This window comes from Crinia signifera, chromosome 5 (assembly GCF_055691185.1).
Source record: "Crinia signifera chromosome 5, ASM5569118v1, whole genome shotgun sequence".
Lineage (NCBI taxonomy): Eukaryota > Metazoa > Chordata > Amphibia > Anura > Myobatrachidae > Crinia > Crinia signifera.
The window spans coordinates 210,670,811-210,695,050 of NC_139221.1; the positions used below are offsets into that span (position 1 = coordinate 210,670,811).

The window sequence follows — 24,240 nt, forward strand, 5'->3', positions numbered from 1 at the left end:
TGCCCTTCTACCTCTATGTCGGTTTGTTTCTACCTAGTTTGTTTTATCACGGTTGCTCCTAATTGTAAAGCGGAATATGCGGAAAAGCGGAATATGAAACTATTACTCGTAGAGTAGGTATTTCTAAAACTAGCTCATTGTATGAGTTATAGTTGGTAAGGGTGCCCATACATGGAGCGATAAGCTCTGTGCATTTTAAACTAGATGGCATTGCATCTACTTCAAAGCACATGCAATGTGATAAAACATTGTGCATTGTGAACTAGATTTATTATTTATTTATTAACAGTTTCTTATATAGCGCAGCATATTCCGTTGCGCTTTACATAGGGGACAGTGATACAACAAAACAGGGTATTTACAGACAGTCAAAACGTAGGAGGGCCCTGCTCGCAAGCGTACAATCTATAGATACGATACAATCTAGTTCAAAAAGTACGGGCAGCATACAGTATGCTTTATGTACTGTGCAATGTCCGTCGCACCTTGTATGGGCACCATAAGAATTATCAGACATGTTTAATATGTCAGATTATTTGATATTTTAGAAAAGCAATAATTTCTATAGCAATCTTATGGTGACATGTGTAGCACTGCAATATTAATCCCATTTTTGTTACTAATGTTTACTTTCATAATATACAATTAAAGACCCGAATTCAGAGTAATATAATACATAACTTTTTTCCTGCTTTTAAAATACAGTAATTAGAAAAATTAAAAAAAAAAGGTCCTTTGCCCCAATCTAAAATAATTTAAAGAGAGATCAAGGGCAGTATTCACTGCCACGGCGAGAGGGTTTTCTATGGCGAGGATGGCTTTTTTTCGGCGAGGAAAAGCCATCCTCACCGTCAAACATATTCAATGTTAGGGAGAAATCATCACTGTCCTCAAATGGCGAGGTTCGCTGCAAATGCAGTGAGCCCTGCCATTTTTGATGGTCACATTCGCCGTTTTCACCTCTCTGACATGGCAGTTCCATACTGTGACATTGAGCTATCGGCACTGCTCGCCATATAGCTCGCCGTCAGAGCATTGAATACCTCTCAAAGTCTAGATGTTTCAAAGTAACTAGTCAGCATTTGTCATTTATCCTACACAATCTATGTTGTGACAGAAGCTGATTGGTTGCTTGGGGCAACCGGAAATGACGCGTCGGTCCCTGAGGCGGATGTGCGTCAGTGGATTGCTTGGAACGCAAGCTGCGTTTCAGCTCTATGGTGACCGATCCGCGAGTCTCCGGCGGCCAGGGGCGGATCCAGGATAAAATCACAGGGTGGGCACCATGATAAAAGAGGGTTAAGGTGGGGGAGGGGCGGTGTTAGTGGTGCCAGTGTACATGCTAAGAGAGCGGCAGAGAGAGTGTGGGAATGGGATTAAAAGTAGGCCCTGGCATTGAAAGTATGCAGGCCCACCATGGTGACAAAAGTGAAGGATGTCGTTGTGCGCACTCCGGAAAAGGGTGTGTGGCCACTCAACAGGGGGCGTGTCCTTGAGTGTAGTGTACCACACCATATATAACTTCTACACATTATTCAACAAAATACTAGACACCATTATACTTGCCCCTTACACATGATGCCAAATGGAATGAGCCAAAATTCACATAATGCCACATTTAATGAGCCAAAATTCAAATAATGCCACATGGATTGTGTCAAAATTCACATAATGCCACACGGATTGAGCCAAAATTCACATAATGCCAAATGGATTGAGCCAAAATTCACATAATGCCACATGGATTGTGTCAAAATGTACATAATGCCACATGGATTGAGCCAAAAATCACATAATTCCACACGGATTGAGACAAAACTCATAAAATGCCACACGGATTGAGACAAAATTCACATAATGCCACACGGATTGAGCCAAAATGCACATAATGTCACACAGATTAAGCCAGACAATACGCTTCATAAACAGGGACATTGTCTGCCAAAGGCGCACATTAAACATTTACACCATAATGTCCATTACACGTTAAGTTACACACCATTATGCCCATTATGTATTATGCCAAACACCATAATGCCTATTAAAAATTATGCTACATAAGTGCATCATATTGAAGGCCCAGCGATTTGGAATTGAATGAGATCAACCACAAGCTTCTTTGATGCCAGGAGAGGAACTGGCAGCCATTGGAACCGGGTGGGGGTCGGAATTAATGGGTCCCATATTATCCTATGGGGAAAAACGTTACAGCGTTGCCAGGCGATATCTCCGGTTCAAAGATTCAGTGTATAAATACACAAATGAAGTGGTCCCTTCACCAGCACACACCAAGTAGAGAAATAATACATCGCTACTGGAAAAGTGGCGTTCCTCTTCTCCGCCTCCGAATCAGGGATATACTTCTCAAAATTTTCCCCTTAGCTTTGGATATTGCGTCCTTTTTTCTTCTCCCTTTGCTGGGCTCACTTCCTCGGTATTTAAACCGTAGGTAGCAAACAGGACACAAAAATTCCAAAATATAGTGTAGTATTTTTAATTGTTAAAATGAATCTTCAAACATATAAAATTGTAAAATGCATATAACACACAAATAATAGGACAGGTAATTGGAGGAAAGCAAGTGGATAATTACCCTGTATAGTGGAGAACTGGGTTTGGGCAGTTCTCTTAGATCGCATATGGGTATCAAGGGTCTCTTAGTTGGCACTGTGTCACAACATTCAGTTATTGTTTGTTTCTTACCTGGTTTGTGGCTTCTCCTGTCTGTTCAGCCTGCTCCATGCTGCAAGGAAGTTCTGTGTGGCCTGAGCTTTGCTAATTACAGCACCTGGAGGAGTCCTTGTTGCTGACAAGCTCTGTATAGTTGAACTGTGCTGTGAGATCTGAGCTCAGCTAATTAGTAACACCTGGTAACTCTCTCCTGCAGGAGAGTTCAGTGTAAACTAAGCATGCTCAGCCCGTTAATTAGTTCACCTGTGAGTTCCCTGTGCTTCCTATAAAAGGCAGCCTCTGGCAGAAAGAAGCTGCCAGAGTATAGGTTCACACCAGCTCCAGCGTTCCAGTGCCTTGTACTATTCCAGACTTCTGATTATTGTATTTGACCCCGGCTTGTTTCCTGACTATTCTCCTGCCTGATCCTTTGGTACCGTGTCCAGTGATTCCTGTGTATGACCTTGGCTTGTTCTGTGACCATCCTCCTGCCTGCTCCCTGTGTACCGCATCCTGTGCCTTCCTGTGTATGACCCGGCCTGACTCTGACTAATCATTGCTGCATCCATTGGTATCGTTTCTGTCCACCTGTTACTGACCCGGCTTGACGACCACGCTCCATATTCCACAAGCTACCACCACTCATACGGGGAACCTGACCAGGGGGCCGCGACCGACGTGTCGGGTGCCGCAGAAGCCCATATCCCGCTTGGAGGGGTCACTGGCAGAAAACCCCCGGCACGGTTAGACTCCGCGCCCCTGTGTCAGGTCTAGCCAATCCCCGAGTGGTAGTGCACCCCAAGTTTGTGACAGAATACTCTGGCCCAACTGGAATATGGATGCTGTTAGTGGCATGTCTCATAAAGAACTCCTGGAACACCTGCTGGTCCGGGTTGACAAGCAAGGACAGTACCAAGCTCTGATTATGCAAAGCTTGCAAACTCTGCAGCAGCAATTGGACCTCGCTCCACCCTCTCCAACACCAGTGATTTCTGATCCGGAGTCCATTAGGGTGCCTCGCCTGCTAGTACAGCAGTTACAGGAGCTGCTGTCTAACGTCCTCACCCTTGTCACCAAACTGCTCGGCGAGTCTACTGTGGGCTTGGTGCCTGCAAGACCCTCAGATTCCACTCCGGGTACCCCATTGGCAAATACATCTGTGCCCTTTAAGGACAAGTACGTGAGTCGGCCTTGTCCCCAGTTGTCAGATGAGGAACGCCAGCGACGCAGGTCCTTAAATTTATGTTTTTATTGTGGAGGCCAGGACCATTTGATTGGGGATTGCTCCCTCCGAGAGGCCAGGAATAAGGTTATTGCTTCTGTGCCCACTCAGGAAGAGTTTCATGGCTATCACTGTGGTCCAAGAACTAAAATCTTTTTACCTAAAAGCAGTAAATTTTCGGTCAAGCCGCAAGAAGCGAACCCGAGTGTCAAGTTCCGAGAGGGGGCCCCATCAGTCCAACCCCAGAAGGGAGTCCTGTCCATTCAGCCCCAGGAGGGAGTTCATGGTCACAAGCCCCAGGAGGGGAGTCCGAGTATCAAACCCAAAGATGGGGTTCTGTCCAGCCAGCCTCAGAAGGGGGTTCTGTTAGTCCAGCCCAAGGAGGGGCTTCCGAGTATTGTGCTCCAGGAGGAGCTTCCTAGTGTCCTGCCCAAGGAGGGGCTTCCAATTATTGTGCTCCAGGAGGAGCTTCCTAGTGTCCTGCCCAAGGAGGGGCTTCCGATTATTGTGCTCTAGGAGGAGCTTCCTAGTGTCTTGCCCAAGGAAGGGCTTCCTAGTGTCTTGCCCAAAGAGGGGCATCAAAGTGTTTCACCCCAAGTGGACTCTCACAGTGTCGAGTTCCGAGAGGGGTCTAAGAATGGCGAGCCCCAAGAAGGGGTACTGAGTCTTTTTCCTCCGAAGGGGTCTCGGAGGGTAATTTCCCAGGAGGGTTCTCAAATTCTCAAGCCGCAGAACGGGGTTCAGAGTGTCGTGCACCAGGAGGAGTCTCAGACTGTCAGACTCCAAGCAGGGTCTCAGAGTACCACACCCCAAACAGGGTCTCTGAGCATTGCGCCCCAGGAGGGTTTCCCGAGCACTGCACCCCAAGAGGGGTCTCTGAAAGTGGTACCCCAAAAAGGGCCTCTGAGTACACTACCCCAAGAGGAATCTCCGAGAGTTGCACCCCAAAAGGATCCTCTGGTCGCCACACCCCAGGAAGGGTCTCTGAGTGTGGCTTCCCAGGTTAGGCCACTGAGCACTTTGCCTCAAGAAGGGGCTCTATATATCACCCCAGAAGGGGGTTCCGAGTCAATCGCCCCAGAAGGGGGTTCAGAGTCAATCGCCCCAAGTGGGGGTTCCGAGTCCGTCACCCCAAGTGGGGGTTCCGAGTCAGTCACCCCAAGTGGGGGTTCCGAGTCCGTCACCCCAAGTGGGGGTTCCGAGTCTGTCACCCCAAGTGGGGGTTCCGAGTCCGTCACCCCAAGTGGGGGTTCCGAGTCAGTCATCCCAAGTGGGGGTTCCGAGTCAGTCACCCCAAGTGGGGGTTCCGAGTCCGTCACCCCAAGTGGGGGTTCCGAGTTAATCACCTCAGAAGGGGGTTCCAAGTCCTTCACTCCAGATGGGAGTTCCGAGTGTGTCACCCCTGGTGGGGGTTCCAAGTCTGTCACTCCCAATAGAGATCCATCTGCCCTTGCCTTCGGGCATGAGGTCCCATCTGCCCTTGCCTTCGGGCATGAGGACCCATCTGCCCTTGCCTCCGGGCATGAGGACCTATGTGCCACGGCCTCCGTGGCCTCCGGGCCTGTCTCCGTGGCCTCCGGGCCAGTTTCCGTGGCCTCCGGGCCTGCCTCCATGGTCTCCAGGTATGGTTCCTTGGCCTTTGGGCCTTCCTCCGTGGCCTCCGGGCCTGTCTCCGTGGCCTCCGGGCCAGTTTTCGTGGCCTCCGGGCCTGCCTCCATGGTCTCCAGGTATAGTTCCTTGGCCTTTGGGCCTTCCTCCATGATCTCTGGGCCTAAACGTGTCAGCCAAGGAAAAATTTCTAAAGTACCAATGCCTACTGTACTGAACATCCATGAGGCTTCAGCAGTGCCTCAAGTCCAAGAGACATCCGTTGTGTCTAAGGTCCCACCAGGGTTGGCTAGTACACAAAAGCCAGTTGAAGAATCTTCTGAAGTCATTTGCTTTGATGGGAACATTGCCCATTACCAGGCTTTAGCTGATTACTACTTAGATGCCATGAACTTTGATCCATCCTCCGGGGTTAATCTGGCAAATATTGTAAAATATATGATCTTATCCTTCCGAGGAGAAGCACTAGAATGGGTCAATCCACTTGTGGAAGCCAATGATCCTCGACTGCGAGATCTGATATTATTCTCCAGGGCCGTGATTGACAAATTTGGATCAAAGACTCCTTCATCTTCCTTGGTTGAAAATCTGTCCATGCCTCTTCAAAACCATGGGTCATCTAGACGGCATGCGGAGACTACTAGTGCTTCTGGGAATTTTTTTTTACCAAGATCTGAGTCAAAGAACTCAACAGTTAGGGGCATTCGTGTCGGCTCTCTAGCACTTCATGGTCTCAGTGAATCATCAGCCAAAAAGTCTTTGATCTGCACCCCAGAACTAGACTCCAACTCAGATTATGATTCTGAACACGATGCCGCTCCCTTTCTGGGGGGTCTAGTGTTGGCCAGAGCCCGTTTTGTAGACCCAAAGGTCGCACATCAATCGACCAAATCCAAGCGATCTTCCAAAAAGACGAAGCACCGCAGACGACCCTAAAAATTTCCTTATGGGGTGTTCGGAGCCCACCCCTAGAGGGGGAGGTAATGTCACAACATTCAGTTATTGTTTGTTTCTTACCTGGTTTGTGGCTTCTCCTGTCTGTTCAGCCTGCTCCATGCTGCAAGGAAGTTCTGTGTGGCCTGAGCTTTGCTAATTACAGCACCTGGAGGAGTCCTTGTTGCTGACAAGCTCTGTATAGTTGAACTGTGCTGTGAGATCTGAGCTCAGCTAATTAGTAACACCTGGTAACTCTCTCCTGCAGGAGAGTTCAGTGTAAACTAAGCATGCTCAGCCCGTTGATTAGTTCACCTGTGAGTTCCCTGTGCTTCCTATAAAAGGCAGCCTCTGGCAGAAAGAAGCTGCCAGAGTATAGGTTCACACCAGCTCCAGCGTTCCAGTGCCTTGTACTATTCCAGACTTCTGATTATTGTATTTGACCCCGGCTTGTTTCCTGACTATTCTCCTGCCTGATCCTTTGGTACCGTGTCCAGTGATTCCTGTGTATGACCTTGGCTTGTTCTGTGACCATCCTCCTGCCTGCTCCCTGTGTACCGCATCCTGTGCCTTCCTGTGTATGACCCGGCCTGACTCTGACTAATCATTGCTGCATCCATTGGTATCGTTTCTGTCCACCTGTTACTGACCCGGCTTGACGACCACGCTCCATATTCCACAAGCTACCACCACTCATACGGGGAACCTGACCAGGGGGCCGCGACCGACGTGTCGGGTGCCGCAGAAGCCCATATCCCGCTTGGAGGGGTCACTGGCAGAAAACCCCTGGCACGGTTAGACTCCGCGCCCCTGTGTCAGGTCTAGCCAATCCCCGAGTGGTAGTGCACCCCAAGTTTGTGACACACTAGTACACCTTCTTTGAGAGCCAAGGAGCAATAGATATCCACGTTGCTGTCCACTCAAAGTTCCCGGGCCCCCCTGACGCCTTTCTACATCTGCTGAGGTCTTTCTCAAGGAGAGATATCGCCGGTTCCCAGGGGGCTAAAGACATGGGGCTGGGCTCGTTGGAAAGCCCTGTTCCTCATCTACAAAAAAATGTCAGGGGGGCACGTGCCCGGGTGCCCCCCTGAATCCGCCAATGCCGGCGGCCGCAGGAGCACGCCATATACAGTTATGAAAGAATAAATGTGAACATAGAAGATTAAAAATCACTCATCATAAATTACAAGACATGTACAATGTGTTAGGTGTATTGTGTCAGATATACTGTTCTACGTGATTGTGAGCATATATGTTCCAGTGTGAGTGATATTAAGATGTCAGTTAAAGAGAAGGGGGTTCCTATAATGTTGTAGGCTGTATCTAGTACATAATGTTACAGTGCATAATGTTATGGCCCAGTATTAAATAGGGGTTAGCATCTAGAGATGGCGGAGCTCAGCATATAAGAAATATAAGAAAGCAGCATATTAGAAATCAGCGTATGGGGAATGGGAAGGTGCTGTCATCCTGTTGGACCCTCTTCAGTGAGGTACCCTCTAGTTTTACACACAGGTATCTCAACAGATCATATCATGTGCTACAAGGCATGTTTAGGGGTAGTGTGGTAAGGTGTGAAAGATGGAATGCCCGTTACGACGGGTCTGCCCTAAGCCTCATGTACAGTATGAAGGTGTTTAAGATGGTTCGCCTTATAATTGACTTTAATGGAGCACCCGGACAGCTGTTTAAAAAAATTTCCATTAAAAAGGAAATCATTTTTGGTGAGTGTCATTCGAAGTAAATTCAGTAAATTCAGGAACAGCTCTATATCTAGCGATTGCATGTTGTTATTGGTTAAAAAGTCTTGCAAACCGTCTTCGTGGGGTATGCTTGTGTACAAGATATTTACATCCATGACACATAACAAGGTGTCAGATGGTACTTGAGGAGTTTGTTTTAAGATGTTTAAAAAGTCTGTCGTATCTTTGATATAAGTTGGTTGATCACGGATCATTGGCTGCAAGATGCTGTCTAGAAACTGGGAGATCGGTTGAAAGATTGAATTCTGTGCTGAAATGATAGGAAACCCAGGAGGGTCTATCATGTTCTTGTGTATTTTCGGGAGGGTGAAAAAGATTGGTACAGAGGGATGGTCTTGTGTAAGGGCACGCTGAAGTTGCTCAGTGATGAATCCCTTTCTTAACGCGGCTGACAGGAGGAGATCAAGTTCCTTTTTGTACACATCAGTCAGGTCACTGTTCAGCAATTCATATACACTGCTATCTGTTAGTTGCCTGTCGCACTCCTTTATATATGTAGTTACGTCTTGGACAACGAGGCCATAGCCTTTATCGGCAGCTCTGAATACTACATCACGGTATTAGACTCGCGGATCGGTCATAGGAAATAGGGCTACTCTCAGAAATACCTATGGACCGTTCGGTTATTATTTTGGCTTAAGGGTGCCTTGATGAAATCATGGAGACCCAAAGGGTGCCTTAAACCAAAGAAGTTTGGGAACCACTGCCATAAACCATTGTACAGACTCACCACTGACTGGTTTTTACACTGGCCACAACTAATAGCAGGCTCGGACTAAGCAGAGACTTACTCGGTGGTGAGATGAAAAAAGGCATTTCCGGCCTGGAGCTGACATGACCCTCCCCTAAAATGCTCAGGCACGCCTAGTGTTTTCCCGAACACTCAGAGGCAGAACTCTGGGAGGCAATGGAGTCATCTGCCACCGGGCTCCTGCTCCCAAGGGGGCACCTCTCCTCCCCTGGGAGTTTGAATCAGTTAATTGAAAGCCATTGATATTGCTTCTGTGGCTGACTCCTCCTCCTAGCAGGACCATAGAGGTCACACTCTTTATTCTTAACATAATAATCCATAACATACACACATGCATACATATATTTATATAAGATGGTGTGTGTGTTTGGGGGGGCACCAATATTTATCTTGCCTCCGGGCAACTGGGACGAACTTACGCCACTGCAACACTCCCAGCGTTTTCATAGTCATGCCTGCATTTCTCTTATCACTCTCACTAAACAGCCGCTTTCGAGCCCCCAGAGGCTTTCTTCCTATCAATCACCTTGCGACCAGTGTGCGAATCGAAAAAGCAGGATTTCATAGCAGGACGGCATGCGTAAAATGGGCCTTACAAATGTGCAGTTTATTGATAATCAGCCGCCGTGCAAATTCACAGCTGTGAAAACAGATCTGAATTAGCCCCACAATACGAGGCACATCCAATGTGTTACTTTTTAGCGACTTAGATTCAGGCGCAGTTTTAAAAACTTTTTTTGAGCAAATTTGAGCAAATATTTGTTCCAGAATCAGACTCTAATTTTGGATTCCATCATGTTTAAACCAGTCCTGATCTGGGGAGAAAAATCTTTAAGTAATACAATTTGCCACATTGCTGACAAGCTTTTGATGTACTCATGTGCAAACCAAAAAGAGTCACTTAAACACATAGAAAAAAATGTTATGATGGCTTTAGACAAAAGCAGCACTATGAACAGAGACACTTAAACAAAATGCATATTTCTATATTAATTTTTCATGGCATTTTATAGCAAGTGAAAGATAATGTAGGGTCATTTTAACTTTGGTATTGCAAATACAGAAGAATAACTGATCACTACTTGTTTTATGATGCAGCAAAAATGCAAATCATTAGCAGATCAAATTAAACATGTATCTCATGGGGAGGATTTGTGCATAAATAGATACATACAAGAATTTTTCAGAGCTTTGCTGGGACCAATGCAGGTTTATGCATATTTAATTAGCTTCTGAACAGCATTTATTATAAAATTGGGATTGGGTTAGGGGCATATTTATAATCTCATACCAATCCCAATAATTATCATTTCTTCTCAATACATAATGCTGCAACAAGAAAGAAGAAATAAATTATAGGGGCAATGTGTTCAAAAACACCAGCAGGGATATGTGCTTCAATAAGAGTCTGTCCCTGTGCTGCAAAGTGTAGAAAAGAAGCTGATTGCTTATGCAATCACTTTTCTTTTAAGATTCGGACATAGAATTCTGACCATGTGGCCGCTAATGTTGAGGAGGCAATCGTCTGATCCCTCTCCTGATCAATGATGCAAAATGTATCCCATGGGTTACAGTGACTAATGCTATGTAAAGAGCGATCGCGGCCATGCTCAGGAAAGTGTATTTAATAATACCGCTTTCAGACTGCACTCTAGACCCGGGTTATTGCCGGGTTCTTGCGGCCCCAACATGGGTCAAGGTGCGGTCTGAAAAGGCCACCACGGGTCGGGTAACACAGGTGTTCAACCCTGATAATGACCAGGGTTGAACACGGCTATGACCCGTGTCAAGTGCAGTGTGAAGCCTGGGTCGAGCGACCCGTGTCCCATTCACAGTATGGAGGAGGCAGCACTGTCAGCTCCAAGTATTGCCTCCTCCTAAGCCCCCGATGACGCGCCGCCGCCCAGCTCCACCCCATGTGACGTCACCGACTCAGCAATATGCCATGTCGGAACTTTCAGACCGCATATGCCGTGTTGCTCTGGGGATGGGACCTGTGTCCTAATCCCGTGTGCGACACGGCATTTGCGGTCTGAAAGTAGTATAACAGGGGCTGCTTTTACCATTGAAAACACATGTCAATAAATATGCCCCCTAGTATTTTTCTATCCACTGAGAATCAAGGCTGTGGGTAAAACAAAATATATGTGAGGGGTCAGGGGTGTAAGTTCATCCTAGTTGTCTGCAGGCAAGTTGCAGGTAAAACAAATATGATGCATGTGTGGATATACTGTATATATATGTATATATATATATATATATATATATATATATATATATATATATATATATATATATATATATATATTATACAGGGGCGGATTTGCCATTAAAATGACCGGGAAGTTTCCCGGGAGGCCGATTACATTGAGGCCGAATTGCGGCCGGGTCCCAGCCTCATTACATTTTGTATAGTGTCTATATATATATATATATATATATATATATATATATATATATATACACACACACATGCACACACAAAACATTATACCAATATTGCGCTTCAACGTATTTCTCAATTGTAATTATTTTGCATTAATTAGAAAAATGGCTGCTAAATCCCCATGAGATATCTTGCCTATTGGGATCACAAAACTAAAATGAAACTTGGGTGGTATGGGTAGAGCCTTAAGATACTGGATACATTGGGTGAAATGTAATAGGGGAGAGAATCAGAAAGTGAGAGATTGATTTTGCAGCGTAAATGATTGCCGCTGTAAACTGAAGATTTCTTACCAAATATCTAACTTCTGATTATCTCACCCTATTACAGTTCACCCATTATGTCTTAAAACCAATAGCTTGGTGGGCTAATCTTGTCCAATGGACCAATTTGTTACATAAATACCCAAATAACAATAATCACATAATACATCAAATTGGATACATTTTGTACATTTTTATTTGAGATGATTTCCTGTGTGAGATGTAATACAGAGCTTGTGATCTTCTTTTATCTCACATGAGAATGTCCTCTGAATCAAGAACATTGGGAATATATCACTCCCAAAATACATGAATTGATGGCTGTTAGGGATTCCAAGATAATGTTACCACAAAGTATAACCAATGCTATTAAGATTGCTAATGGTAAAGGCCCCCATAAACCGGTCCGACTTGTTGCGGCAGGGAATTCGCATCGCATGTGATGGTACTTTTGTAGTTTCAAGTTTCCCCTGCCTGCATCGCATGCGATCGGACCGCATGCGATTTAGCACACCCCCACTATCCATGCGACCCTGAAGCGTGGCAAGCATAGTGTGCCCTGCGAGGGGACGCGGTACACGTCCTCCCGACCTGTTCATACCCCCACTATCCACGTCGGCGTGGAGTTGATTTTATAAAGTGTGGCGAGTGCAGCGAGCCTCCGCGCCCAAAGCGTGGTCTCGTTTTCATCGCCTGCTCTCCATGCTTCAGACTCGGTGGCTCACCACACTTTATAAAATCAACTCCACGCCGACGTGGATAGTTGGGGTATGAACAGGTCGGGAGGACACGTACCGCGTCCCCTCGCAGGGCTCACTATGCTAGCCATGCTTTCGGGTGGCGTGGATAGTGGGGGTGTGCTAAATCACATTGCATGCAATCAGATCACATGCGGTGCGATGCGTGGGCAGGGGAAACTTGAAACTACAAGAGTACCATCGCACGTGATCACATGCAATGCAATGCAATTTCCCTGCCGCCGTGAAACTACACAAGTACCATCCGAAGTGCTAGTTTCACAAGTTGGAAGGTATGCAGTCAGAGGCGGGCTGGGCCGGGGGGCAGAGTGCCACATGCCCCCCAGGCTGGCATGACTATCTACTGGCTGGGCCGCTGTGTGCATCTTGCACACGCCGCCGCAGCCCAGCCATCACCGCCGCAGCCGCCGGCCACCTCCGTGTGTTCAGCACAAGCTGTTCCTGGCCGCACGAATGTAAGGTGACGGCCTCTCCAAAAATGGCCGCCACCTTATAGGAGATAGTCACTAGAGGTACTGCTATACCTCTAGTGACTGTCAGAACTGAAGAGAACAGTGCGGCCAGCTCTACCCGGAACTGCGGATTCGGGTAGCGCTGGCGCGCTATTTAAATCAGGCTTGCCTACTCTCCCGATTTTTACAGTTGCGCGTCCGGAAATGGTGGTGGGCGGGGCTAGCAGAGAGCTCAGCACATCGCAGCAGGCCACCGCGGGGTTGGGTGGCCGAGCTGCAGACAGTGCAGGATGTCACTCTGAGCTGAGGCTGTGCCATACTTGCCTACCCTCCCGGAATGGCCGGGAGGGTCCCGCAAATCGGGTCCCCCTCCCGGTCCCCCGGGAAGGGGGGCAAGTCTCCCACATTTCCCTACAGCCCCGGCTCCCCCTCTCCCCGCGGTCTAAAAACTATGACTTTCGCGGGTCCGCGGGGAGGGGGCGGGGCTAAATGACGCAATCCGCGGCAAGTATGGGCTGTGCATCGGGAGCGGGACTCTCGGGAGGAGCAGAGAGCTGACAGCCAGGGCTTGCCTCTGCTACTTCCCGGAGGCTGGCCCCGCCCTCCACAAACACTGAGCACGGCAGGAGGCTCAGGCTCCATCCATCAGGCCAGCCCTGCTCTCTGTCCCTGCTCCTATGCTGCCTCCCTCAGACCTTCACCAGGAAGTCCCTGCTCCTCCCAGGAAGGAGCAACACAGACATGTGAGTGTGTACTGGGGAGAGGGAGGCTGTGTATAATGTGTGTGTGTGTATAATTTAATGCAAAGGGGGAGGGGAAGGGTGTATAATGTATCACAGTGTGTGTGTGTGTGGGGGGGTGTATAATGTATCACAGTGTTTAGGGGGGGAGTGTATAATGTATCACAGTGTTTGGGGGGGAGGGTGTATGATGCATCACAGTGTGGGGGGGAGGGTGTATAATATATCAGTGTGTGTGTGTGGGGGGGGCAGGGGGCTGCATAGGCGCTGTGCGGCGTGGCAGGCATGTGATCCCCGCAAGTGATGTCTTAATGCTCTCAATGTAATGCGTTTAATGTCTCAATGGAATGTGTAAAATGTCTCAATGGTATGCATGTAACGTGTCGTCGTTCCCCCCCCCCCCCCCCCCCCATTTCATCCCTGCTGATGCTGCACTGTAATCCACAAAAAATTCCTAGTGTGCGCAAGCACACATGGCCAATAAAGTTGATTCTGATTCTGATTCTGATTCTGATAATGTAATATAATGTTATGGTTATGTGGACAGGCTGTAATATGGGGGGGCTGGTGTGCATAATGTATTGGCTGTAATATGGGGGATGTGTGTAATATAATGGTACTATATATGTTCTGCACGTTTTTTTTGTTTTTTTAAGAGGCCTGTGATTGATGTTTATAAGTGATTGAGGTGTATGTATGTTTTTTAAAGTGACAGAGGTGTGTGGGATGTATTCAATGCTGTGGGCAAGCGGCGACAGCGAGCAGGGCTTCCTGCTCGCTGTCACCACTCACCCTGTCAGTATTAAACTCACCCCCCTCATACGCCAATTCCCCCTCGCTCCGTTTTTTGAGTGAGGGGGAATTGGCGTATGTGGCTGCAGAAGCAGCGAGACTCACGGCTATATACAGCGGGTTCACTGCATTAGCCGCGGGTCTCGCTGTTTGGGGGAATCCTCCCCGTCCTGTGATGGTGAGGATTCCCCCAGAACATTGAATAGGGCAAGCGGCTGGTGAGGGATTTAAACAGGGATGATCGCTGGTTTTCTGCGATCCTCACTGTTTAACCCCCTCGCCGGCCGCATTGAATACTACCCTGTGTGTGTGCAGTGAAAGGTGTATGTGCATGTGTGTTTTTAGTGAAACAGGTATGTGGTGTTTTTAAGTGAGGGGTTTTGAGAGTTTTTAAGTGATAGAATGATGTGTGTGTGTGCATGGACATGTTAACTGAAAGAGGTGTGCATGTGTCTGAGTGAAAAAGGTGCATGTGTTTGTGTTGAGTGGCAGTGGCGGATTTAGAGTGATCACTAATGAATGTGCCCCTCTGTCTTTTAGGTGATTTTAGTTTTACATTTTTTAACAGCCGACCCACATACCACCTCTAACAGGAGCCAGACGACCCGCAAGCCACCTCTCACAGTAGCCAGACGACCCACAAGCCCCCTCTTGATGGGACACACATCGGGAGCTGTGACACATCAGTGGGACAGAGGTGTGTGTTTTTATTGAATGACAGAGGTGTCTATGTGTGTATATAGATACTGTATACATTGGTGAGGGGACTGTGGTAGACCAACATTTATCTTGCCTCCGGTCAAGGACCTTACGCCACTGATGGCGCATGCAAATGGTCGCCCTTTCTCCCTCACACTCTCTCACAAACTCTCTCTTTTCATTCCTTACACTCTCCCTCTCACACACATTCCCACTCTCTCTCCCACCTCTGTCTCACACACTCCGCCCCTCTGTCTCTTAAGCTGTGTACACAGGGGGCGATATTTCGCACATACCGCTGGCAATATGGTCGCTGAGCGACCATATTGCCAGTGATTTCATGTGCTATGGGCGATAAATTGCCGGGAACGCGCTCCCGTGGCCAGCCCTGCAATGGTCGCTTGTCGCAGGAGCATGCTCCTGCCACCAGCGCTTTCCCCGGCAGTCAGCTGTTTCCCCCCAGTTTCCCCCAGTTTCTCCTTCTCATCAGCGATCATCTCTGGTCGCTGATGAAAAGGAGACATTGAGCAATATATTGCTTGAAAACAGGACACTGAGCATTACACATGCATTCTCGGTCTCTCTTTACTTCTCTCTTTGGGCCTTATTTTGGTTCATTCTTTCTGACAAAATCCTTCTTAGATGGGCAAAACCATGTGCACTGCAGGTGGGGCAGATGTAACATGTGCAGAGAGAATTAGATTTGGGTGGGGTTTTACTTCAAAGTGAGATCTATATTGCAGTGTAAAAATAAAGCAGTCAGTATTTTCCCTGCACAGAAACAAAATTACTCACCCAAATCTAATTCTCTCTGCACAAGTTACATCTGCCCCCCCCTGCAGTGCACATGGTTTTGTCCATCTAAGAAGGATTTTGTCAGAAAGAATGAACCAAAATAAGGCCCTTTGTCTCAGGATAGGCAGCAAGAGAGGCAGAAATATTTTCTTTAAAACATATAATGCAGTGTTGCATACAGCAGCATCGACATCTGAATCAGGCCCAGAGTTTTTGAGTTTTCTTCTGCTACTGTAGGGCACACCCCCTAGTGGCAATAGGTACGTCTATAGGTGGAGTTAGACACACCCCCTGGGCGGATCATGACTCACGCTCTCAGCGGCATGGAGCATTCCACTAGCAGCTAAAATCTCCCTGAAACTAGTTTTCAAAACTAGGCAAGTATGATTTAAATGGATCCCCTTGGCAACGAGCATGTACCCTGGCTCCCCCCTGCAAAAAATCCCCATGGCAAGAATGAAACACCTGGCAAGAAGCAGGTAACCCCTGGCACCAAGCGATATAGGTAAGCAGCATTTATATGGTATAATTATTTAGTTTAATGGGCATTATGGTATTGCCATTATGTTTTATGGGCATTACGTTGCTGGTATTATGTGTAATGGGTATTATAGTGATGGCATTATGTGTAATGGGCATTACGGTGTTGGCATTATGTGTAATGGGCATTTCGGTGTGTGGCATTATATGTAATTGGCATTAAGGTGTGGCATTATGTGTAATGGCCATTACGGTGTGTGGCATTATGTTTAATGGGCATTACGGTGATGGCTTTATGTGTAATGGGCATTATGGTGTTGGCATTATGTGTAATGGGCATTTCGGTGTGTGGCATTATATGTAATTGGCATTAAGGTGTGGCATTATGTGTAATGGGCATTACGGTGTGGCATTATGTTTGATGGGCATTACGGTGTGTGGCATTATGTTTAATTGGCATTACGGTGATGGCTTTATGTATAATGGGCATTACAGTGTTGGCTTTATGTGTAATGGGCATTACGGTGTTGGCATTATGTGTAATGGGCATTACGGTGTGTGGCATTATGTTTGGGCATTACGGTGTGGCGTTATCTTTAATTGGCATTACGTCTGTGATGGCTTTATGTGTAATGGGCATTACGGTGTGGGGCATTATGTGTAATTAGCATTACAGTGATGGCTTTAGGTGTAATGGGCATTACGGTGTGTGTGACATTATGTGTAATGGGCATTACGGTGTGTGGCATTATGTGTAATTAGCATTACAGTGTTGGCTTTAGGTGTAATGGGCATCACAGTGTAAATTTTTGTAACGCGCATTCGGCGCACACTTTCCCCGTTTCTGTTGTATGTGTGTGTGTGGGGAAGGATTGTTTAATCCTTGCTGCATACTAGACGGGAGAGGATAGGGTGGTGAAACGATGGCGATGGGCCACTTGCTTGTGTTGCCCCCCAGGCTGAAAGTTGCCAGACAGCCCCTGTATGCAGTGCTTCTCAACCTCGGTCCTCAAGGAAGGTATGCAGTGCTTCTCAAACCCCCTCCTCCCCCCCGGCAGGTGTACAGATGCACTCATTATTCACTGACACATTTTAAAAGATCACAGGTGGATCTAATTATTTCACCTGTGATTCTTTGTGGAGACCTGAAAAAAGTGAACTGTTGGGGGTAGGTACGTGAGGACCGAGGTTGAAAACCATGGGATAGATTATGGATCCTGATAAATGGAGGAGGAATAGGTCAGATTGGGCCCACAGGTAGTGGGTCCCACCGGGAGTTTCTACTTTGGCTTTGTTAACACCTTTTTATAATTTTTTTTTATTTCTCCGTTGACGCCTCCTCCCGCAATTCCAAACTCGTGATAACTCGCTCAGACGCTCACACTGTTAGCGAGTTGCTGCTGCCTCCTTGCGGTTTCCTGTATAATCACCACTGACTCTGAGGCCAGGCACAGCCACGTTGAGAAACCCTGCACGGGCGCCGCCTGCCTGTGTGTGACAGACAGTGATCCGGGAGGAGGTGACTTGTCTGCGTGCGTACGCTTCATGTCCGGCACAGACAGCCGTGCCGGGGGCGTGGACTGGTGACGTCATTCCGTTATCCGGCGCTCGTCCACAGGTCCTCCCAGTTTGTACAGCTGTGTCCGGGGCAGAGACCCTGAGCTGCTGACAGCGGGGACAACAGCAGCAGGGGGAGGGGGCGCTCTGTGTGTCAGCACACCTCCACTACCACCTTAAGGTAATAAAAACAGCACTGACAGCAGCGTGTAACGCTACTAATAACAAACACAGCAAGACACTATAGCACACAGTACATAAATAATGTGATTACTACAGAAGGCATTGCAGCACGGTTAATAAAAATAGCCAGTCACAACATAACAATAGGCAGCAGCGTTTAATAGAAATAGCTGCATTACTGTACTAACAATAACAAGAGCATACCTTCAGAGGCACCCCTATTAACTATTAGTAAACATGAACATACCATAACATTTATGTGCATGTTCCTCACACTGCATTATCTGTCAGCCTGAGCATTGTGTTGACATCCCCATTTGTAATATGTATTGGCTGCATAAAAGTGGTATGCTGTAATGTAGTACATGACTAAAATAATGTCTCCCTGTGTCTACATCATTTGCACTGCAATCACAATAATACAGCATATTATTGTATAACTAAAAATGCGGGCGTATTTGTGGATAGGCATAAGTGGGGTTTTTGGCACCCAGGGAAAAATCTCAAATGCCCTGCTTGAGTGCACCTGAAGAGGGGACTTGATCTCATGCCATGGAGAGAGTACTGAGAGAAGCAGTTTGTGAAAACAGGGGGAGAGTAACTGCAACAAGTAATGTGGGGTGCCAGGGAGAGATTGACTGCAAGAAGTAGTGGGTGACACATGGGGAGAGTGACTGCAACAAGTAGCGGGTGACACCATGGAGAGAGTGACTGCAACAAGTAGCGGGTGACACCATGGAGAGAGTGACTGCAATGAGTAGCGGGTGACACCATGGAGAGAGTAACTGCAATGAGTAGCGGGTGACACCATGGAGAGAGTGACTGCAACGAGTAGCGGGTGACACCTTGGAGAGAGTGACTGTAACGAGTAGCGGGTGACACCATGGAGAGAGTGACTGCAACAAGTAGCGGGTGACACCATGGAGAGAGTGACTGCAACGAGTAGCGGGTGACACCATGGAGAGAGTGACTGCAACGAGTAGCGGGTGACGCATGGAGAGAGTGACTGCGACAAGTAGCGTGTGACGCATGGAGAGAGTGACTGCGACAAGTAGCGGGTGACGCATGGAGAGAGTGACTGCGACAAGTAGCGGGTGACGCATGGAGAGAGTGACTGCGACAAGTAGCGGGTGACGCATGGAGAGAGTGACTGCGACAAGTAGCGGGTGACGCATGGAGAGAGTGACTGCGACAAGTAGCCGGTGACACCAGGGAGAGAGTGACTGCGACAAGTAGCCGGTGACACCAGGGAGAGAGTGACTGCGACAAGTAGCGGGTGACACCGGGGAGAGAGTGACTGCGACAAGTAGTGGGTGATGCCAGAGAGAGTGACTGTGACAAATAGTGGGTGATGCCAGGGAGAGTGACTGTGACAAATAGTGGGTGATGCCATGGAGAGAGTGACTGCAAACAAGTAGTTAATAACAGAGAGAGTGGTTACAAGTAGTGAGCAGGGCTTAAAATGACCCTGGATAGGTGGGAGCACTCCTTTCCCCCTGCCACCTGATCACCCCCCTCACCACCACCATTAGGCAGAGACCAAGCTAGTGGTTGAGTTTTTGGCACCTCCTGCAAACTATAATGATTTTGTGTTAGAATTACTGTGCAGGGCCAAAGTGGAGGTTGAACTAGTTCCACCTCACCATTACAGTTGGTGGAACTCAGTTGCACACCTATTAGTGAGTGATGCCAGAGAGAAGGTGACAGGCTGAGGGCGATACAAAGGAGAGGGTGGTATCAGTGGATGACAAATATACAGTATTACAATGCTCTTACCTGGTCAAAGAACTGCATCAGCGCACAAGAACTGCATCAGCGCACAGATGGAATGAGATGATGATTAATCCCCACCAGGATTGGACTCTAAGCAACTGGAAGGGGAAAGGGGGATCAAGGCCTCTCTTCCCTCCTTTGGCCAGGCCGCACAGACACCAGCTGCCAGCTCAGCATTTGCTGCTCTACAGTACTGGCGGGTGGCAGCTGCATACACTCCATCAGGTGTACAATGAACTGGACAGATGCGTCACCCATTATAGAGTCTGCAACAGCACCCAGGATATGAGCCCCACTTGCCTCGCCCTCATTACACCACTGTTCATGTGTCTATGGGACATATTTATTGTGTCTTGCATTTTACTCCCAAAAGTTTAACTTTATTATTCCTGCATCGCATGGCAACTAGAAATTATTATGCATGGGGGGTGTGTGTGTGTGTTAGTGTGTTAATAAATTACTCATGGTTTAAATAGACCATCCCTGTGAAGGTTCTTGGTTTCAGTCTATTATGCTCTAGCACAGTCCTGGCCAACCTGTGACTCTTCAGATGGTTTGAAACTACAAATCATATCATGTCTTGCCACAGTTTTAACATTCCCTTATAGCAAAACTATGGCATGGTATTCTCCGACATGTAGTTTTACAACAGCGGGGGACCCACAGGTTGGCCAGGCCTGCTCTAGCAGATTAACTTTACACTTTTTGAAGAACCGGGCTGCCTTGGCTTCCTTCGAGGTGGCATGGAATGCTTTGTATGGGCGGTATCACATTATTCGTAATCATTGGTTGTAGGTATTTGTCTTGCCCATGGCTATCCAATTTGCACCAATAAGCTGGCATGTGTCACAGCCGAGGCAGAATCCTTGAAAGCAGCCCCGTTCTTGGAGTCCGGTAACACAAATGTACTTAACACCCCCATATACCATAGTACTTCACCTTCCCCTGAGTGAAGGAAAGAAGGGTTAGCTTTTTTAATTTTTAGAAGCTTAATTGCTAAGAGAGTCCCCCCCCCCCCCCCCCCTGATTCTTTAACATAATGCACTTACTATAAAATTGTTTGGGATGTGTGGGTGGGGGGTTGTAGTACTTCCAATGGCAATGCTCTGTTCGGTTGTGAATAGCTATGGATGTACACGTTTCAGCTTGCAGCCTCCAGTGGTGGTGAGCTGAAATGTGTGAAAATCACCTTTCACGTCGTGCCCATTAGTTAGATGGGTTTATGCTCTTTACGTAGCTAAACCAGGTCTGCTTGGTGCAAAGTGCATGTCACCTTAAGATCTCCCGTCACTTTAGATGGAGATCAGTTGCAAAATTATGATTGAATCACTCCCTGTATTCTCTAATATGCCACTAAAAGGTAGTAGTATCCACATTATAATTTTTGTCTATGTTTACTAAACAAGCAGCAAAATGTCTTTGTGGAATGGTCTAAAGTACAATATCAGATAGCAAATGTAATAAGCAGATTATGGCAATGGGAAGTGTTGAGGTAAGTCTACTAATAAATGATTTGTCGCTACTTGACTGTTGGGCTAGACTTTTGAAAACTATATCGGTTTTGATTTCTCTTTATGGCTGTACTACAATGATTTCATTTGGACTCTGAATAGCATTTTTTTTTAGTGGTATGATCATTCTTAAAGATACCACCTACATTACAAATATAACTAGGTCAATAGGTTAGGTGTGGGAAAAATGTGTCTTGCAGGCCTCACTCGATGGCAAGTGACCCAACCAGTCACATATCATTGCACCAATTTCGGGAAGGGTGGAGAACAGCCGGGTGCACTTGTATGTTCTCTGCTGTTACCCAAGCAGTCTCATGTAGGGCCATCTCAACATATGGGCTCAATTAGCAGATACCCGAAGGCCCCCCAAATAATTTTAGAGGCCTTCGATCTGGGGAGGGATTGGGTTGTGGGCATCTGTCTCCTGAGCTCTTGAGAGGCAGTAGAGAATGCTGCCCGGTAGCTGTGATTGTCTTGCATTCTCTTCCTGCTTCCCAGCCTGAAGTCGAACAGTGATTGACTGAAAGCATGCTGACTTGTGGATGGCTGAAGCTATCAACCAATCATGAGTCCAGCATTCTTTACCTGCCTTCCAGCCTGCAGCCAGATATTGCATGGCTGTCAGCATGCTGATTGGTGAATGGCTGGAACTATCCACCAATCAGAGTGCTGACAGTGGTGGTGAGATGGAACAGGACTAACGGAGGAGCATGTTATGATTTTTTGTTCTAGATTTTTTTCCCAGTGAATGGGTGTGGAGGATCCCCAAATGCGTTGCTTTGCCTGTGGCCTACACTGCTGTTAAGATGGATCTGGTCTCATGGTACAGTGCGGCTGTCACTGACTAACTGCCGTCAGCCACAGTATGTGCACATTTTTGGCTCCTTCCCCTATCAGAGGCAACAGTAAGAGTTCTGACCCAAAGATCCACCCTTTAAAAGTAACTATTGGGGATATTTATCAAATCTTGGAGAGGGATAAAGTACCAACAAATCAGCTTCTGTCATTTTAGACTGTTTGAAAAATGAGATAGGGCTGATTGATCGGTACTTATCTGTCATTTTTCAGTCTGTAAAATGACTTTATCTCTCCCCCAGACTTCCAGCAGTTCCACAGCTTGATGTATTCTGTTCATGTTTTTAAGTGAAGCCTTTCTACTGCCTTCTTACTACATTATGGTAAGGTAATGTGAAATACTAAATATCTGTGTGACTGCATGTGGATTCTTATCCCACCCACTTGCAACTAAGCACAGCTGTCATCATTATTATACATTTTATGATGGGTAAAGTGGGTACAAGATAGTTTGCATGTAACCTTCAAATGTTCACTAAAAACGGTCCCCCAGCAGAAATAATAGTCCACCCCTGCCCTAGATAAAGCCTAGTGTTGCTGCTTGCTACTATTTTTCAGGATGCTGGATGACTCACCGACAGTTGTGATTCTGACATTTCTGACTTACCGCCAGTTTCTCTGACATCGGAATCCCGACAGTCGTAATCTTGACTTACATGGGCTAAATTCCCTTGTGGTGGTCCACGACCCTCCAACATGACCCTCTCCAGGAGGGACACCATGCTCCGCTCCTGGACTTTCCTCTTAATGCATGATTGCCTTCATCTGTGTTGAACAGGTTAATAGATAAGAAAGGTGCTTCAACACAGGTGATGGCAATCATACATTAAGAGGAAAGTGCAGGAGCAGAGCAATGTGTCCCTCCTGGAGAGGGTCATGTTGGAAGCTATGATAGAGGGAGAATAGAATAGGTGGTGAGCACAGCTCTCTCAGAGCCTGCAAGGGGCTTCAATGCGCTCGCCCCCCTGTTGGGCTCCTGACAGTCGGGATCCCAATGTCAGAGAAACTAACGCCGGCATCCTGACTGTCAGTAATTGATACTATACCCTATTTTTCAGTCTCCCTCATTAAAACAGAACTGACAAACCAATTTAGTGCATATTATACAGTAGTTCCAGATTACAGCTGATGTGCAACCCAGATGAAGTGACCATTCATATAAAACTGTAGAAGATGATAAAACAGGACCATAACATTTTTGTATATGGCAGCTGATGAAGAATCATTAAAAGGGTTTTTCTGTATAGCCATCTTTCCTATATATGTATGAATATGCTTACAGCCATCATGTACAACTGCCATAGGCTCCCATTGTGCAGGGTGAATGCTGCTTTTCTATTCCCTGCTGTATTCGGCACTTTGTAGTATCCTAGGCTGGCCACATTCAGCAGTGTATGTGATAGCAAAGAGAAAGGGATATGTTTTTTGTTCAGATTGTCTTGAGGGGTAAAATGTAAATGTGGGAAACCGTCTGCTGTACAGCAGAACAATACCGTAGTTCAGAGATTAGAGCTGGAACACAGAAGTATGTCAACAGCTTCAAAATGATTTCTCCCTGCAGCCCAGGAAAGGCCAGACAATGAACTCTTCTCTGCAATGGACTGAAATGTAATATCACACAAAATATGATGATGTTTGCCTTTCAATTTTTGTCTGCATGGGAGTTTGTATAAACCAAAGAGAACTCTAAAGTGTTGTACTAGTGACTGTTGCATTCCTATACTGTCTGATCTGTATTCTACAAATACTTTTACATTTCTATATTACTATGTTGGATTAAAAACATAGGAAGAAAAGTGTGGTAAATGGAAATTTTATTTGTACCACTATAAAAGTACAATAAGATTGTTCCAAACAGACTGGCTTTATTCCGAAATGTACATAAATGTGCAACTGTTGGTCCATGCGCCTTTGCCAAGTAATAATCATTCAAAATGAACAGTTAAGGTGCCCATACATGGTGTGTTTTGTGGGTGTGATGCACGCTCT

The 24,240-nt window shown here is 46.8% G+C and overlaps 2 protein-coding genes across 2 annotated transcripts in view; one reads left to right on the forward strand and one right to left on the reverse strand.

The window, feature by feature from the left end:
- The window catches only part of SEPTIN7 (septin 7), a 358,518-nt gene that overhangs the window by 222,093 nt on the left and 112,185 nt on the right, over positions 1-24,240 (reverse strand). The gene's annotated exons all lie outside the window — the stretch shown is intronic.
- HERPUD2 (HERPUD family member 2) overlaps positions 17,955-24,240 on the forward strand; it is a 52,374-nt gene continuing 46,088 nt past the window's right edge. Inside the window, exon 1 of the mRNA XM_083188496.1 lies at positions 17,955-18,110. The gene's annotated coding sequence lies outside the window, so the exon portion shown is untranslated. The remainder of the gene's footprint in view (positions 18,111-24,240) is intronic.